This window comes from Sciurus vulgaris, assembly GCF_902686455.1.
Source record: "Sciurus vulgaris genome assembly, chromosome: 2".
In the NCBI taxonomy this organism is placed as follows: Eukaryota; Metazoa; Chordata; class Mammalia; order Rodentia; family Sciuridae; genus Sciurus; species Sciurus vulgaris.
This window is the reverse complement of record NC_136462.1, coordinates 56,794,040-56,812,256: the sequence shown is the minus strand read 5'-3', so window position 1 is coordinate 56,812,256 and position 18,217 is coordinate 56,794,040. Positions and strand designations below refer to the sequence as shown.

The 18,217-nt window shown below is 34.0% G+C and overlaps 1 protein-coding gene and 1 long non-coding RNA gene across 2 annotated transcripts in view; both read left to right on the top strand.

Annotated features, from left to right (window-relative positions):
• TOGARAM1 (TOG array regulator of axonemal microtubules 1) overlaps positions 1–18,217 on the top strand; it is a 120,422-nt gene that overhangs the window by 40,130 nt on the left and 62,075 nt on the right.
• LOC306653170 lies at positions 15,444–17,983 on the top strand. Its single transcript, XR_013761660.1, has 2 exons — positions 15,444–15,611; positions 16,813–17,983. It is a non-coding gene; the product is annotated as an uncharacterized lncRNA (long non-coding RNA).

Here is an 18,217-nt window from a genome sequence, read left to right as displayed (position 1 = left end):
CCACTTAGTGATTACCCTCAACCCTCTAGAAGTGTTCCACCCCCATATCCCTGGTACTAGGAATTGAACTCAAGGGTACTCTACCATTGAGCCCCTTTATACTTTTTAGCTTTGAGGACTGGTTTTGCTAGGTTGCCCAAGTGACCTTGAACTTGCTGTCCTCCTATGTCAGCCTCCCAAGTACCTGAGATTTATAGACATGCACCACTGTGCCAGCCTCAATATTTTAAATTTTGTGAATGTCTTCTAGTAAAACTTTTTGAGTCAGAGCAATATGCTTCTATATTTGTTATGGAAAATAAATGATCATATGAAATCAATAAGAAGATTTAGTTAATAAAGGACTTATATTTTAGCTATTCTTCTCACATACACCCCAAAGAGCTACATGACTTCATAAATTTTTTTTTCTTTCTTTTTTTTTTTTTTTTACGGTGCTGGGGATTGAACCCAGGGTTTTGTGCTTACAAGGCAAGGCATTCTACCAACTGAGCTATGTCCCCAGCCCCTAGTTCATCCTCTTAATGATACTAAATCTAACTCTGAATATTTATGAGACTCCTGTTTAGTAGAAGCCAAGAGGATTTTCTGTGTGTTTCTGTTTAGGCCATAGATACCTCCGCTCTTAGTGTTTTGTCAGATCTGTGTAGCAGCTCTGGTTTTCTCTAACCTCTCAATATATATTAGAGCAGGAAGTACAAAGGGATATCATGTACTTCTCAGTGTAATAGAACTTTAACTTACCTAAACATTCTCAGGACTGCTACATCTTGACTGATGCTCCCCATAGGATCCTCTGAAGGACCTGGGGAATGGATGCCAAAATCATATACATGTTCTCATCCCAATTTTAAATGTTGTAGTGCTCCCAATATTGGTATATGTTACATGGTATAATTTATAGACATAAAAAAGATCTGGGGGCCATGGCTGTAGTTTCAGTGGTAGAGCACTTGTCTAGCATGTGTGAGGCATTGGGATCAATCCTCAGCACTACATAAATAGAAATAAATGTGTCCATGTACAGTAAAAATTTTTTAAAAATCTGATGTTTGGTTTATTTGTAATAAAATATTTTTTTTAATTGTAAGAAATATTTTTAAATCTCCTAAAATGTGTAATGAAACACTGCCCCAAGAGCATAGGAACTAATTAATAAGTACTATAATGGAAATCAGGGAACTGAAAGTTTGTATTTATATGTAAATCTAAAACTACCTAAGTCTCCATTTCCACCCAAATAAGGTTTTGACTAGAAGTAGAGGGTCTTAACCATGACAGATTTGAATTAATAAAATTGAATGATGTATAGTCCTCATATATCTTGATGTAGGTCTTCAAAATTATTTGTTTCATTTACAGTGTATGCAGTATAAGGCTAGGTCTTTTGTCACGTAAAATCTTTCTTAAAACATTAAGGGAAAATTGAAGGGAGCCCTTAAAAGATTACAAGTGGTAGTTTATATTCCTTGAGGAGCAAGAAGAAAATACTAATAAAGGGAAGAAAAAAATAATAAACAAATAAGGAAGAAAAAAAGATAATAGAATTAAAACCAAACATTAATAATTACTCTAAATATGAATGGATAAGATTACCATTTGAATATGGAGATCAGAAATGATTGATTGATTGTGGTACGGGGAGTGAACCCAGGGGTGTTTGCCAGTGAGGTACATCCCTAATCCTTTTTATTTTTTATTTTGGGACAGGGTCTTGCTAAATTGCCCAGGCTGATCTCAAACTTGTGATTCTTCTGCTCACCCTCCCAACTTGCTGGGATTTACAGGTGTGCACCACCACGCCTGGCCAGATTTTTATTTTTTATTGAAATGCCATTTTTAAGAGCCACATCTAAAATACATCAAAATAGACTGGGAAAAGGTAAAGCATGGGAAAATTTCTCAAAGAAAAGCAGGTGTAAATGTTGATGATAGGGAGAATATGCACACTAAACCTAAAACCATTTTTAGCACTAGAGCATCCTTGCAATGAGAAAAAGAGCAATTGCCTAAGAAGACAGAACTTTTCTGTGTGTGTGTGTGTGTGCATGCACACACAAGATATATATGTGTGTATATGTATATATAATTTGACAAGGAGAAAATAAATATGCAAAGGGTAGACAGTTTTAATAGCATAAGGAAATTTGGAATTAGAAGATTCAAAATAGTTGAACACAAATTAAATTAGATCTTTACTCATACCATACAAAAATACAAATACCTGAGTGGGCTGAAAATCTTAATGCAAAAAGAAAAAAAAATTTAAACCCTGAGATGTGTATGTATAAATAACACATTTTCTTTTGCTTTGTTACAGTATATGTTAGCCTAATTTTGGCAGTAAGACCCAGCAAACATTCAGTAGTCAAACAGAGCGTACTTCATCATACTCTGGTCCCGGTCCAAATCCAATCCAGGAGGCTTCATCCTTCCATCCTATCCTCTCTCATCACCCTCGAACTAGTCCTAAGCACACATCTCCTCTTACTGTATCTCCGAAGAGGTCTCAAGATAATTCTGTTAATTTCTCAAATTCCTGGCCTCTTAAAACCTTTGAAGGACTATCAAAGCCAAGTCCACAGAAAAAACTCATCAGCCAAAAACCATCTGACCCTACAGGTAGATTTGATGGTAAAAATCAGTACTTTGTTTAAATTAATTTGTGTGTTTAAATTAGTACTTTGTTGTTAATATATAAGGTTATTAGATCTTTAAGAGCTGATAAATTATGTTTTCTCTGAATTAGTTAATATTTAGGAAAATAATTATAGTGTATTTAATAGATCAAATATATGTAATATCAAATTCAGTTGGAATGATCATTTCTTTTCTTATTGTCACTTAAAAAATCCCTTTTCAGAACCAGACAGTTAATAATGAATAATGTATGTTGCCTCAAAGCCTACTAATAAATTTTAGCATCAACTATGAAATATCATTCATATTATTTACTATAATTAATGTTCATCATTCATTTTTCAACATTTATTGGGATGCTTATTATATACCAAAATTATTTTGAATAGCTGTTTTCTTTTAGTTGTTAGAACTAGAAAGTTCTTTTTTTTAATTTTAAATTATTTATTTATTTTTATTGTAAACAAATGGGATACATGTTGTTTCTCTGTTTGTGCATGGAGTAAAGTCATACCATTTGTGTAATCATAAATATACATAGGGTCATGTTTGATTCCTTGTTATTTTTTTGCTTCCCCCCCACCCTTCCCACCCACCCCTATTTTCCCTCTATACAGTCCTTCCTTCCTCCAATTCTTGCCACCCTCCCTATCCCAACCCTAAAACCTAACCCTAACCCTAAACCTAACACTAACCCTCCCACCCCCCTTATGTGTCATCATCCGCTTATCAGCGAGATCATTCGTCCTTTGTTTTTTGAGATTGGCTTATCTCAGCATGATATTCTCCAATTTCATCCATTTGCCTGCAAATGCCATAATCTTATCATTCTTTATGGCGGAGTAATATTCCATTGTATATATGCCACAGTTTCTTTATCCATTCATCAACTGAAGAACATCTAGGTTTTTTTTTAGTAATATCCCACTCTGTAATCTTGAAATTAGCATATAAATTCATTCAAGACAAATCTAGTCTCAAAAAATCCGTTAAAGGTATACCCTATACCCTATATGCTTTTCTGTCTCAAGCCACTGAGGTAAGGTGATCTACCTTTACCCCATAACACCAATGTTCCAGTTTATAACCATAGTCAATTTATTGCATATTTAGTTAATTGTATCACTTTTTCTTAACACTGAACCTTCATTCCCTTCTCGTAATTTTTTGTCTTCTCTGTAAAGTCAAATATTATATTAAAATTTTGTTCAATAAGCCAGGAATGGTGGTACATGCTCTAATCCCAGTAGTGTGGGAGACAGACAGGATTGCAAGTTCAAAGCCAGCCTCAGTAACTTAGTGAGGCCCTAAGCAATTTAGCAACACCCTGTCTCAAAATAAAATATAAAAAGGGCTAGAGATGTGTCTCAGAGGTGAAGCACCCCTGGGTTCAATTGCTGGTACAAAAAAGGTGTGTTTAATAAATCAAATGTATATGTATATAATATAAAATTCATTTGAAATGATCATTTATTTTCTTATATTACCACTTCATTATTCTTTTTCAGAACCAGGCAACAATGGTGCTTTGTAATGGACATGACCAGCCTATGTTGCCTAACTTTGGTCTTCTGGTGTAGCTCTGATACAGGGCTTGCATAGCATGTGGAAGGCCCTGAGTTTGATTCCTGAACAACACTAGTGAATCTTTCTACAGCTTATTCTCCCAGTGCCCAGTATTACTGCTTTACAGATATAGTCATTCAGATATTGCTTATATAATTAGATCATACCAGAAAAGCAGCCCCTTCTAGCTTATTTTGCAACTTTATCATAAACAGATACTAGTTATGACTTGTGTGACATAAATAATTTAACATGGTTTGTGTATTATTTTTATGTAATGTAAAAATTTTAAGTGGCTATTTTTGTTATATTCATTAAGGATGGGACAGTGATAATTATATTTCATCTCATTTTATTTTGGTTCCATCCACTTACTGGCAGATGCCATAATTTCATTATTTTTTATAGCTGAATAATATTCCATTGTGTATATATACCATGTTTTTTTTATCCAGTCATCTGTTGAAGGGCACACCTAGATTGGTTTCCTAGCTCTGGCTATTGTGAATTGAACTGCTATTAAACTTTGATTGTGGCTACATTCACTGTAGTGTGCTGATTTTTAAGTATTTGGGTATAAGCTGTCAGTGTGCTTATTTTAAGTACTTTGGGTATAAGGAGTGGAAACATGGGTCAAATGTGTGATGTGCCATTTTGTTTAAAACACTGTATTCCAATTCATTCTGACCTATAAATCCTTTTCTGGAAAAAATAAAATACATATTTTCATGCAGGAGAAAATTCTCAAGAAAAATCTACTCCAGTTCAACTTATACCCTGCCTTGGTGAGATCACCATCTTCCCGACGAGGCCTAAATGGGACAAAGCTGTTCCTTCCCATACCCAAGAGGAATAAACATTTTGCTGATAAAGCTGATTAAGCACAGTGGGACACAAAAAAAGGAACCTGATGATATCTGGAAGAATGAGAAGATAGTTTACAATCGATCTTTCGGAATTAAATTTCAGGATAAAGATTGGATCAAGAAGAGGAAGGTTAGAAACCATATATCATTTTTAATAATTTAAAAATATTTACAATTTATATAGTGTTATAGTTGCAGGAAAATATTAAGTACTTTTTATCCCACACTCTTCTTATTTGTAAACATATTTCATTCTCTTACTGAAAATGTGAAGATACAGTGAATTATTAGGAAGAAAATTCATCACACCAGATGACTACCCAGAATAATGTTCACACTAATGTATTTCCAACCAGTACTTTTTTCTATGCATACGTTACTCCTTTTGCATTAAAATTATGAATTAATATAGCAATATATTACTGTACTGGTTATTTCTCAATGAACAATTTATCATATTTCTTTTCCTGTTTTTGAATGAACAAAATAACATAGTTCCATCCCAATCCAATTTCTCCCTTTCTTCACCAGAAGACAATTACTATTATCATTAATTCATGTTTTATGTGTTTTTTGTAGTTTTCATATATTTATTGATGTTATATTCATACCAATTAATTTTAATAGTCTTTGGCTATGGCAAACAATGCTGCAGTCGATATTCTTTTTTTTTTTTTTTTGGTAGTGTGGAAATAAACCCAAGGCCTTATGCATGGGAGACAGGTACCCTACCAACTGAGCTATATCCCCAGTCCCAGTGGATATTCTTGAGTCTCAACTTTGTGCATATGCACCCAAATATTTTGTCATTATTAAATTGAGATCATATTATATATTCATCTTGAATTTTAGTTCAGTCCATTATGCTATAAAATGTTGCCCGTATGTTAACATGCTCATTATGTCAGAAGGAATGTGATTGCTGTATTCTTTGGATTCAGAGTATTATTTGATAGATGTCTCCTTTTTTATCATTTCAGTTGCCTGATTTCATGTCAAAACATGAAAATGGTTTGCATTATATATATAAAAAAAACCTCTTCTAAGTTATGATTTCATGATATTATTTTAGTCTGTTTATAAGATGTAAGTATCATATACTGATAGTTTGCTTATAATAAAACAGTAAATTGTAGCATATTCATTTTAAAATGTGTCATATTAAGAATGCATGAATTAATGTCTAAAGTGCCCCAACTCATTGTATTTCAGTAGTACTAGGAGGGAATTTATTTGAAGGAAGAAACATGTTAAAGGCATTGTCCTACATAGCTTATGAATTTCACCTGAATCTATACATTCTTGCATTGTTTTTGTGTATATTAAAATTAAACCCTTTTTCTTTTAGTGGATAATTGAAAGGTGAGTTTTTTGTATATAATTATTAGTAAAACACAGGATGACACTATTTTTAGACAATCTTTCAAGCTTTTAGTAGGGAGGCAGCCCTACTGATGAATCAACTAGTGTAATTGCTTGAAGTGACCTATCCTGCCCATCGGTTGCTAATATGGCACTTCTTATCTATTGTTTTGAATGGATCACTGTTTATCTTGTTTGATGTAAGTTGACTTTTAAAAAAGGCATTAAACATTTTATGGATTAGAATAGTATTCTTGTGTCATGGAAAAAAGTATATCAAGCAACTTTTACTTCTATATGCATTTGTATATTGAAATTGATATTTTATAGTATGTTATATATATTGATATATTATAGTATTTAATATATCAAACACTTTCACTTTTATTACTTCACTTAATCTTCACAGTGTCTCCCTGAGTTAAGCAAAGCACCATCTATTTTGGTTTTATTTGTGTGTATTTGTTACTGTTTGGTTATTGGAAGAGGCTCAGAGATGTTTTGTGTCTACACTTTGTATAGGTCAAGGTTTAAGTGATAGGGCTAGAATTCAAGTCCAGGTCACTTAACTCCAAATTCATTGTTTTTTTTTTTGTTTTGTTTTGTTTTGTTTTGTTTCATTTTGTTTCTCACCATTCTGTACTGCAGTAAGTCCATTAAGTGATTTGTTGAACCTAACATTAAAGTGTGAATAATTCAAGTGTTAATAAGTATATGGACATTTTCATTACTTGAAGGCAGAACTTTTCACTAAATGCTTAACCTTATGAATTAAAATATAAAAGCGGTTACGTACTTCTGGATTTCTTAATTGGTTCAGTTCTATTCTTAGCCTTAATATTTAATATGTTAGGTTTTTATAATTTCTATCCTGCATTTCTAAAAATGTTAGCTTTAGAAGTTCTGTTCTATGATTTGTTCTCTAAACTTCTTAACACGTATAAGCTAGATATAAACATCAGACTTTAGAAAACTGCTTACCTTTTGTTAACTTTCTTCTGGAATTTGTAAGTAGCTACATCAGCATACCAGTGAGCCAAGATTAGCTGTATCTCTCTAACTCAAATATCTACCTTCTGATTCAGTGATTTGTTAAGTAATTGAATTAACACCATATATTTAGACTTGTGCTGGCTGGCAAAAAAATCATGGTGAATAATAACAAATTCTTCTTCTCAAGGAACTTACAACTTAGGAGGATGTTTATATCCAAATGACGAACTCTGTTTTATACTGTGGCATATGTAGTAGCATTCATCTCATTAGTATGAGATTGAAGGGTGTCTAGCTAGGTATAATTAATGGAATTTAAAATCTAAGGATAACTATTACTAACATAAGGGGTTCATACTAATCTTGCAAAGTTAATTGGTTTGTTTTCTCTTAGATGCAGAACTCTCTTAGGTCTCTTCGTAATAGTGCAGCTAAGAAAAGAGCAAAACTGAGTGGTAGCACTTCTGATATTGAAAGTCCTGATTCTGCAATGAAGCTTGATTTGAACATGGACTCCCCATCTCGATCTTCCTCTCCAAACATCAGCTCTTACAGTGAAAGTGGAGTTTACAGCCAAGAATCATTGACTTCTTCTCTGTCTACAACTCCCCAGGGAAAGAGAATAATGTACATATGTTAAACAATATTCATCTGTGATTTGTGATCCAGATCCCCTAACATTATGTTTGCAAAAAATTTAAAATCTTTTTTTCTTTTTTGTTTTTAAGATACTTCTAAAATTCAGTAGGAAAGTTTACCTTCATAGCTTTCATTTGGAGTGGGTGTGAAAAAGAAACACAACTGCAACTGTAATCTGGAGTACATAAATTATATAGGCCCTATTCCCAAAGCCCCAGTTATTCTTCCTAACATTTATCTTACTACTTTATACTTCTGTATCATTTTTTTTCATTTGCCAGTTAAATGACTGCTTTCATTTTAAACTCAGCACCGATTTCCTCTAATTTGTGAATGAGATCTGCCCAGCTGAATCTTACTGTTTTCTTATTTTGTTATTTCCCTTTTCTTTTTTCCTCAGGACTCCATACCATAGTTCCCATAACTTTGTCAGAAGTCTCTCTATTTATAGCAGTAGTGCTAGAATTAGAGTCCTGGTTACCCACAAAAGCAGTAGTATTATTTTGAGCATAACAATTGAACCAACTTTTCCATATCATCTCTACAACCTGAGTCTTAAACAGTAATCCTTTCCTGATTTTTGGCATCTTGGTGATCCTATTGTAAAATTTGAGAGAATGCCTTCTCTATTTATTTTAGACAAAAAAAAAAAAAAAAAAAAAAAATAGAATAGCTACAGCATAGGCAGATATATTTTTAACGTAAGTAACTACAAAACAGTTTTCCAAAATGGTTGTATGATTTTATATTCCTGTCAGCAATGTGTGAGAGTTATACTTGTTTCACATTATTACTAACATTTTATGTTGTCAGTTCTTTATTTTATTTCAGTTTTAACCTGAATCTTGTTTATATACAGCTATTAGAAGTAAATATTTGAAATTAAATTAAAATTATTTTCACGTCAGTGAACTGGAGCCTCTGACAAATATAGGTAGAGATTGCATAATCAAAGAGGAGATGGTGTTTTAATAACTTTAATACAAATAGGAATTATTTTTCAGCAATTCAAAGAATTAAACTGAAATTTTGTGTCCTAGTCTTAGAAATATCTTCTCTCATGAATTTCTCCTTCACAGTTTAAACTTAAATAAAGAAATACTTGGTGCTTAGAAAATTTTTTTCTAACTGGAAATATTTAACTTTTAGACCTAAAGCCCTTCCTTTATCTTCCATGAAGATGAAACTAAATATTGTGTACTTCTGCAGTTGCAATATCATGTAAATAATTTGAAACCTATTTGGGAAATAAAGTCGACTTTATAAAATTGCACCATTTAAAATTCAGTATTTCCTACATTGTCTCAAAGAGTTATTCTCTTCAAATGTTAAATTATGTAAGAAGGGAGTTCACCACATCCTCATTTATGGACTGAATTTTTTTTTTTTCCTGGAACCAGGGATCGAACCCAGGGGTGCTTAACCATTGCACACCTCTCTGCCCTTTTTATTTTGAATTTGAGATCCTCTTGCTTCTACCTCCTCAGCCACTGGGATTACAGGTGCATGCCACCATGTCTGGCTGACTGAATTACTTTTTATGAATTTAGGATTTCCACATTTATCTGACTTAGAATAATTATTCTTAACCAACGTGCAGCCTTCATTAAGAGAGATGGCCAAAAGCCAGGTGCACAGCTATACCCCTGTGATGCCAGTGATTCAAGGCTGAGGCAGGAGGATCAAAAGTTTGAGACCAGCCTCAACAATTTATTGAGACCCTGTATCAAAATAAAAAGAGGGGAAAAAAAAGAATCATGACCAAAGAAAACCACTACTAACTAATATAAGACTTTTATCTTTAGGTGGACTGTGAAGGAAAAGTTGTTGAATGCACTCAATATAAATGTATATTTCAAATTTATACTAGAGAATTTACTCTTTCAAAATATTTAACACTGGTTTCTCACCAAGCCCCATGGTAAATATGCCTACTCAACTACTAATTGAAATTCTTTGTAAAATCTCTTGATTATAATATCCATTACTGGTGTATGATATTATAATTCTTCTTGAGTTAATATCCTTTAAGAGTGAAAGTTTAGTTTCTTTATTAAACGAAACAAATATCAGGAAAGTATAGCAATAAATAGCCTTAAAGATATATCAAAGTGCCTACATGCATTCTACTGTCATGCATAACTAATTGAAACAAATATTTAAAAATTAGAAAAATAAATAATCTTTAAAAAGTAATATTTGGGCTGGGTGTGGTCATGCGCACCTGTAATCCCAGCCACTTGGGAGGCTGAGGTAGGAGGATGGAGAGTTCAAAGTCATCCTCAGTAAAAGTAAGGCGCTAAGCAACTCAGTGAGACCCTGTCTCTAAATAAAATACAAAACAGAATGTGACTCAGTGATTGAGAGCCCCTGAGTTCAATCCCCAGTAAACCTTCCCCTACCAAAAAAAAAAAAAAAACAGTAATAACTGCAAGCTCACTTGTTGCTGATCTCTTGTTTATAAGATAGTCAAGTCTCTATTTTTGCCCTATGTATGATGGTAGATAGTGTGTTAGATAATAGACAATTTGATTTGGTTTTGGAATAGATTAATGGATCAGTTTTTTTAGACTTAGTGATAATGCAGTACAATTCGATGAGTCATTTCCTGTGACAGTCTTCTCATGAATGAAGAATGAGCCATGTGTTAAAAAGGTTGGCAGTTATAGCTGGAGATATAGCTCAGTTGGTAGAGTGCTCATAAATACAAGGCCCTGGGTTCAATCTCCAGCACTGCAACAAAAAAAAAAAAAAGTGGGAAGTTTAGAAGATGAACTAATGGTAGTAGCCATTATTTTTCATGCTTCTTTACTGCCTAATTATCTAAAAGTTTATTGAGTTAATAAAAGAATAGAAAATATGTTATCTGAGTATTGAACAACTATAAATCAAATGTTTATGGAATTATTTTTTTCATTGTAGGTCAGACATATTTCCAACATTCGGATCAAAACCTTGTCCAACAAGACTTTCTTCTGCAAAGAATAAAAACTCTCATATTGCTGAACAAAGCCCCAGTGCAGGTATTCTATGAATGTTTTATAAACATGATTTATAAAATGTATGATTTTTAAAATGATGTAAAAAATGATAGCAGGTAATTTCAGATTTAGAATTTTTGTTGTTATCTATTACAAGTAAATCATTTAAAACTCCTTAAAAGGCTATTTAGGCAAGGGTAAATGTTACATTATTTTTGAAAGAAAAATATTTATCTATCTGAATCATTAATTTCTTTCTAAGTCCATAGGTATACCTATGCCTGGCTCCCCCACCCAGACACTTTAAAATTTAGTTGTTATGAATTGATACCTGACTGTCAGAATTTTGAGAGCTTTTAGATGATTCTAATGCACAATATAGAAAACCACCGGCCATCACAAAATAAAATTTCCTTTAAAAACAGTATTTGCCTAGTTACTAGTTATTACAAGTAATTTTTTTGTTTGTTTGTTTCTTTGTTTTTTGTTTTTGTTCTTGTTTTTGTTTGTACTTGGGAGTGAGCCCATGGGTGAGCTACATCCCTAGTCCTTTTTATTTCTTTATTTTAAGACTGGGTCTTGTTAAGTTTCCAGGTTGGCATCAAACTTATAGTCCTCCTGCCTCAGCCTCCCAAGTCACTGGGATTACAGGCATGTGCCACTGTACCTGGCTAAAATTTATTTTTAAAATGAACTTGTGTTTCATGTGGATACACATGAACTAGGTATGTTCATATGTGTGTTTTGTTAAGAATTTTGTGAACTAACTTGGAAATCTCTAATTTTTTATAATATCACTTTTCAGGAAAAAAATTAACAATTAGTTATTAGTTTGAAAATATTTGGACTCTGATCTATCTGGAGTGGAAACTGCATGTCATTCTTTATGATTAAAAAAAACCATTGAATTATAAATGAATTTTAACAAATTATATTTATTTTCATACAATCTCAGTGCTAAAATGCTAAAATGTTTAACTTTGAAGATACTTCTCCTTTAATTACCTTTCTAAACAGCTGTACATAAATATGATCATTTACTAAGATTTTTAACTTCTTGCCCTTAAATATGTCCTGATTTTATCTCCTTTTCTTCCGTCTTACTACTTGTCCTCATTCCTTAACATACTTAGCCTCCTAAGTTTTCTCCCTAGTTTCAGTTTAATTCACTTATAGTCCATTCCCCACAATGCAGAACTGACTATATTGGCCAACCAAAAGTCCTTTAGGACATTCTTCAGTGAACTGGTTCCTGCACACCTATCCTATCTCATTTTTCACTTTCCTCTCTATATCTCATGCTCCAGATAAATCAGACTACCTTCAGTTGTGTTTCCCATCTTTTGCACTTGCACATATTATTTCTTCTGCATGATATGTGGAATCTACACCACATCCTTTTCAGCAGTAAAAGAAGCTCATTTGTTTTTATTCTGGGAAGCCTTCCCTAATTTATAAACAAGATTGACTATTACCTCTTTTGTGATACATTTTGCACTGACATCTTTTATAATGGTTTTGGAGTTATTTTATTTTCCTTCTACTCTCAGATTCTTGATTCCCAGAGAGTAGTTCCCTCTGATTACCTACCTCAGACCTGTCATATCATGAATGCCGGACTTAGCCAAGTGTGCTTAGTTTACTGGTTTGCACAAAGCTAGTGGTCAACAAAGAGGTAACTACTCTACACATAAGATCAGTGTATATGTTTGAAAGACCCCAGCTAAATCCCAAACTGATATTTAATAATAATAATATTCACACTTTATATAAAAAAATGCTTTGAAACTTTTCCTCATTTTAAATATATTTAAGATCAAAGAGACATCTGATTGCTTTATTATATCTAATTTGCAAAAATGGAACTATCTTTTGGAAGAGTAGCTTTGAATTTGGAAAAGAGTACATTTAAAACCTGGATTTGGGCTGCAGCTGTAGCTCAGAGGTAGAGCATTTGCCTAGCATGTGTGAATCTCTGGGTTTGATCCTCAGCACCATATAAAAATAAATAAATAAAATAAAAGACCACTGACAACTGCAACTAAAAATATTTTAAACAATAAAAAATTTAAAAAGTAAAAAACAAAAACAAAAAAAAACCCCTGAATTTGAATTCCCCTCTGATGCTAATTGTAGGACCCTGGGATTCATTTAATAGAGTGATTGGTTCTATAGTAGTATATACTTCTAATGTAGTATTCAGGGTTCCCCAAACTTGCCTAATATTTAGTGTTTTTCAAACTTGTTTAATCTTAGGAATCACCAGGGTACATGCAACACATGTAGCTTCTGAGACCTCATCTCATACCTAATGAATTCATCATCTTGTTTAGAAATCTGTGCTTTTAACAAGTAATAGGAATTTCTAGGATCATATTTTGGAAGCATTGCCATCATTGAATTCACTGAGATATTCTTAAATTTAACATTCTCTCAAACTGTTAAATTGCTAGTAGTTTAAAATTTTATAAATTTGGGTTTGTTGTTTTCTGTAAACAAGTGATTCCTGCAAGTTTATTTTGGCTTCAGTGGCAAAACATAAAAATAATAATGCCCAGAATAAAGACCATTTGAAGATTGTTGTAGTCAATTTTTTTACTGCTGTGACTAAATGATCTGACCAGCACAATTATAGAGGAGGAAAGGTTTATTTGAGGGCTCACGGTTTCAAAGGTCTTAGTCTATAGAAGGCTGGTTCCATTCCTTAGGGCTCAAGGTGAGGCAGAACATCATGATGGAAGAGTGTGCAGAGGGAAGCAGCTGGCATCATTAGGAATCAGAGACTCCACTCTCCAGATACAAAATATATACCCCACAGCCACGTTCCAATTCCCACCTTCTCCAGCTACACCCTATCACATCAGTTAATCCCATCAGGGATTAATTCACTGATTTTGTTAAGACTCTTACAACCCAATCATCTCTCCTCTGAACCTTCCTGCATTGTCTCACATGTGAGCTCTTGGGGGACACCTCACATTCAAAGCATAACAAAGGTAAAAATGAAAACGTCAATTATGTAAAAATCCTAAATCCAGTCTGTCTTTACGACAGTGTTTCCACCAAAGACTTCCACACATATTATACAAAAATTTACTGTAAATTATGCTAAAATTTTCTGATCTCTCCCTCCCTTCCTTCCTTCTTTCCTTCCTTCCTTCCTTTTCTTCATACCAGGGATTGAACCCAGGAGCACTTAATTATTGAGCCACACCACTAGCCCTATTTTGTATTTTATTGTATTTAGACACAGGGTCTCACTGATTTGCTTAGTACCTCGCTTATCGCCAAGGCTGTCTTTGACCTCGTGATCCTCCTGTCTCAGCCTCCCGAGCTGCTGGGATTACTAGTGTGCACCACTGCACCTGACTATAAACATATTTTCCTAGAAGGACTAAAATAATAATGGCCAAAGTGATCAAATTGACCATTAAATGCATCTAACTCAAATGCTACCACTATGATGTGCAGAACTCCACAATTCCTAACCTCAAGCCAAAACTCAAAGACTGAGCCACTGGAAGTGCATGCATTAGCCAGGCAGCTATCACTGCCTCTGTTACTCTTCCTCTAATCTCAGGCAGTAGAGGGAAAGACAGTTCTACCCACTGGGGAACAGGCTATGAAACTAGCATAGGACTTCATCTTGGAGCTCAGTGCTAAGTTCACCACAGTGATCCAAACACCAGGCAAAAACAGAGGGCACTTACCAAGAGTAGAGCTCACACAGGAGCCTCTAGACCTGTCCTGGCACTAGGCAGAGACCTGTGACCCAGAAGGATGGACTCATGTGCTGACCTGTATTATCACCAGCTATAATGGGCCTAGGACTGCAAAGGTTATTGTGGCTGAAACCTAGGATCGTCCAACTTACTGTTAGCCTTGGTGGCTAAGGAACTAACTTCACAAATACCACCCCAACCACAGGCAGTGTAGTGTGGAGTAAGACTTTATTTGCTTAGGGTAGGACAGGGTAATTACCAAGGACTTTGCCTTGGAATTAAGTTCTTAGCTTGAGTACCCTAATACTGGGCAAAGCTAGTGGCCCACTTTCCCAGGCCAGTGTCAATAGGCGGCCCCACCAGTGGAGGACACAGCCTCTCAGACTGTCAGATTTCTCTTTTGACCAGCATCACCTGTGACTGGTTCATCAGTCTTGAACCACAAGTCCATCTTAGTAGTAGGCAGCTCATAGCAAAGTCAGCCTTGGTTCTACCCCAGTGCTTTTCTAGTCCTGATAGACTATGGACTTAGGTCGTGACACAACTTTGTAGTATTAGTGGCCACATATATGGCATAGGAACCTGGAACTGGTCCTCTCATGACGATTCTGCTCAGAGCCAGAGAGAATCCTGCAGTGTCTGTCCACAGACCTGTATCTATGGAAAGGGCTTCTGAGCCTATTCTTTCCCCATGGAGAGGCTTGTGATAGAATATCTGTTTTTAAGCCCTCACCAGGTTTACAGGGGGAGATATATTCTCCCCCTGACTTTCTGTAAGAAATGCTGTAGGGAGTTCTCCAAACTGAAAAAAAGAGATATTACTAAGAGGAAAACATCAGAAGGTATAAAACTCACTGGTAAGAGTAACTTTTACAAATTCAGGATAGTCTTGAACAGCATAGCAACTGCAGATTTGGAGAAAATTTGGACTTGGGTTGCCTGTTAGTGTTAACAGTGAGAACACACCAACAGCACACTTCCACAAACCTGGACTTGGGGTACTATCAAGTATTGGAATAGCAGAAATTATTTCAGGCTAAGAAAAAATAGATATTCTGCTTAGAATTTCTAGAAAGAAGCACAAACAAAACCAGATGAGAAAAATTGGAATAAATTCCTAATCCTTCAATGCCCAAATGACTTTGTGTACAAAGCATCAAGAGCTTTCAGGAAACCATGACCTCAATTAATGGTGAAAATAAAGTACCAGAGAGAATGAGGTTGTGATAAAGCGCTTGCCTGGCACGTGCAATACACTGGGTTTGATTCTCATTACCACATAAAAATAAATAAATAAAATAAAGATATTTTTTAAAAAGTGCCAGAAACTGAGCAGATAGTGATCAATATTGGCAAACTCCCCAATGGAAAATTTAAGACAGCTGTTTTAAGGCAACTCAGTGGGCTTCTAGATAACACAGAGAATTCAGTACTCTTCCTGAGTAAGTAAAACAGAAATGGAAGCAACTTTAATAAAAATTTCTTCATCTGAAAAATACACTAAATGAAGTGAAAAATGCCATAGAAGGCATCAGTAGCAGAATAGATCAATCAGAAAAGAAAGGATTAGTTAGCTTGAAGACAGGCTATTTGAAAATTCTGTTGGAGAAGATAAAAGGGGGAAAATGGAGGGGAATAAAGAAGGCTCATGGGAACTTTAGGACAGCATTAAAAGAGGAAATATTTAGTCAGATTTAATTCAACCAAGTGTACCCCAAGACATCTTTTAAAAGCTTTCAAAGGTCAATGATAGAGAGAAAATTCTTAAGATTGCAAGAGAAAAAAGACATAAGAATATCCCAGTACCTGATAGCAGGCTTAGCAGAAACCTTACAATCTAAGAGAAAATGGCATGAGATTTTTCAGAGTACTGAAGGGAAAATACTTAGAGAATACTGTACCCAGCAAAGAAGCTCTGTTCGCACCAAAAAATAAAAGCTGAGAGACTATATCTCCCCCTGACTTTCTGTAAGAAATGCTATAGGGAGTTCTCCAAACTGAAAAAAAAAAAAAGAGACATTACTAAGAGGAAAACATCAGAAGGTATAAAACTCACTGGTAAGAGTAACTATTACAAATTCAGGATAGTCTTGTATTATAAATATGGTACATAAACCATTCATATAAGGGTATTCCATATAAAGACTAAAAAGCAAAACAAATTAATAACTACATTAGTATGTTAAAAGAGGTAATAAAGTTATAAAGCAGGACACCAAAAATCCAATTGTAGGAAGAATGGAGCACAAGTGTGAAGTTTTTTTAATTTACATATTTCCAGTTACTTTTTATTTGTGTCTTTATAATCATGTTAAGCTACTATCATTTCACAATGACTTTATGATCGTCAGAAAGTTTGTTTTAGGCCTCATGAGAACCACAAAGCAAAAATCTGTAAAAGACAAACCAAAAATAATAAGAAATGAAAACACACTACTGTAGTAAATCGCTTAGATTCTAAGAGAGGGAGAAAGAAACTACAATAAAATTAGAAAACAAGTTCAAAATGGCCTACCCATCAATAATGTGAAAGGACAAAAAAAAAAATCTATTTTTTGCTTACAAGAGACTCACTTTACCTTTTGATGATATACATGGATTGAAAGTAAAGAAATAGAATAATACATTTCATGCAAATGGAATCCAAAAGAAGGCAGGAGTAGCCATACTTATTATATTTTGGGGTGGGGTACTGTGGATTGAACCCAGGAGGACTTAACCACTGAATCACATCCCTAGCCCTTTTTATTTTTTATTTTGAGACAGGATCTTACTAAGTTGCTTAGGGCCTCACTGAATTAGTGAGGCTGGCCTTGAACTTGTGATCTTCCTGCCTCAGCCTCCCGAGTCTCTGGAATTACAGTTATGTGCCAGTCAGTATGCCAGGTTTCCATACTTAATTCAGATGAAATAGACTAGGTTAAAAATAACAAAGAGAGACAAGGAAGGTCATTATATAATGATAAAGGGTTTGAAAAGTGAAAAAAATGCACCTAAGTTCATATTCTGAAATTATATATAGATATGTGATTGATTAAAAAGACAAAAATACTTTGTGCCTTCTTAAGCCATAGGGAAAAAATTAACATCTGGATAGGAAGATTAAAAGTTCTTCCCAATTCTTTAATCAGCCTGAGACTCCCACATAGAGAAATTTTAGATATGTTGGTTTCTTGAAGTTGCTAAAATACATGACATGCTTTAGTCTCTTTTTTTTTATTTACTTATTTTTTTAATTTTTTTTTTTTTTTTTTTTTAGTCTTTTTAAAAAAGATAAAGGGCTGGTACCACATGTGCTGGTTTAAAAGAATATAAGTGATTTCAGTTTTTATAATTCCTAACATAAGATTTGAGGATAAATCAGGTGCTTTAAAACTGAAATGGCTGTATCAGTGACTTTTATCCACAAAATCATTATTTTTACATGTATATTCAGAATAAAAGTTGT